The sequence below is a fragment of the Octopus bimaculoides genome, chromosome 4 (genome assembly GCF_001194135.2).
Source record: "Octopus bimaculoides isolate UCB-OBI-ISO-001 chromosome 4, ASM119413v2, whole genome shotgun sequence".
In the NCBI taxonomy this organism is placed as follows: domain Eukaryota; kingdom Metazoa; phylum Mollusca; class Cephalopoda; order Octopoda; family Octopodidae; genus Octopus; species Octopus bimaculoides.
In genome coordinates, this window is record NC_068984.1 from 146,525,793 (window position 1) to 146,527,460 (window position 1,668).

Sequence of the window (1,668 nt, forward strand, 5' to 3'; positions counted from 1 at the left end):
ATATATATATATATATATATATATATATATATACATATACATATATATATCTACACACGAGCAGAATTAAACTGGAGATTCGGTTACAGATTTTTAAAACTTTTAACATGATAAATTATATAATCTTTACACATGTTTCATAAACCAATACTAGCTTTCAATACATGAATACACCCACCCACACATTTATATATTAATGGATGCATTTATATCGACTTGTAATAAAAACAACATAATTTTAAACTGAAAGCTACTCAATATTTTTATCGATCTATGATACTTTTACAAGATGAGGAGTGACAAATTCCTCCAAAGTTGACTTTGCCTTTTATCATTCGTGGTTCGAGAAAACCGATTCATGGCCTCACCAGAAGCTTACTGCCTTGATTTCCAGTTTATGTAAGAAATCGTTATTAAGAATCAAAACCGTCAGCTGTCTAGTTTTACGATTCTTACTTAGCCTCAAATCAGTTCTGGTCAAGTTGACTCCTGGTCAAAAGATTTCCAAGTGTGTCAAGGCAACACCCAAATTCAGGTTATGTAGTGCTGACGATTTTAAATAAGGATGAAATGGTGCTGTATATGACTCCAACAACATGGCGATATATGGCCTTTGTAATGTGTAAGAAAAAGTAAATATTTAATGTGTACAATTCTCACCAGGGAACACCACGTGTATAATCTTAAAAAGTGTCCTTCCGGTTTTCAGAAAGTAGGGTGTGATTTGAGCGACCACGGAGATGCGATCTCTTCTCATGTACATTTACGATCTGGTTATTGTACTCAGTCCTCCAGAGATATTCAGTTGTCAGATAAAATCATTCCATTCCAGAAACTTGGCACTCCAATCGGCATGTGTCTGAAAATAGAAATTTATTCAAATTTCAAAAACGATAAACAAAAGTTGCAAAAGCAGAACAGAGCTGCAACTCCAACCCAGAAAAAACCCCACCACGATGAAAATATTTTTCGAGTTAATTCAAATTACATTGGAAAGGATTAAAATAAATGGAAAAGACAATTAAAAAAAAACGAATTTATCTGACAGCCCAATACATATTATGCTAAAAAATATAAACTGGCAATAAGCGTTATAAAATGTGATGAGAGAAAGTAACACTCTACAAAGAAGGGGAGGCATAAAGCAAGACAATGAATGAGAAGAGAAAAGTGTGGGTGGTGAAGGTGCGAAGAAATGAAGATTATAAAGAAGGACAAAAAAAGTGAAGGGATACGAAAAGAAATAAATGAAGGCAAAAGACGAAGAGACAGAGGCAAAGTGGCGGGTGGACGGATCTGAAGAAAGAAAGAATGTTAAGAATACATACACACATACATACATACATACACACATACACACATACATACACACATACATACATACATACATACATACATACACACATACATACATAGGAAATAGATGTAAATGAAAGAATGTAAATGAAGCGAGGTTGAAGAGGCTTTAAAGAATAAAAAATAAATAGACTTTTCGTAATGAAAGTCATTGAAGAAAGGCTAAAGTATCGTCTGCTAAAGTATCGTCTGCAAAAGTATCGTCTGGTAAAGTATCGTCTGGTAAAGTATCGTCTGGTAAAGTATCGTCTGGTAAAGTATCGTCTGGTAAAGTATCGTCTGGTAAAGTATCGTCTGGTAAAGTATCGTCTG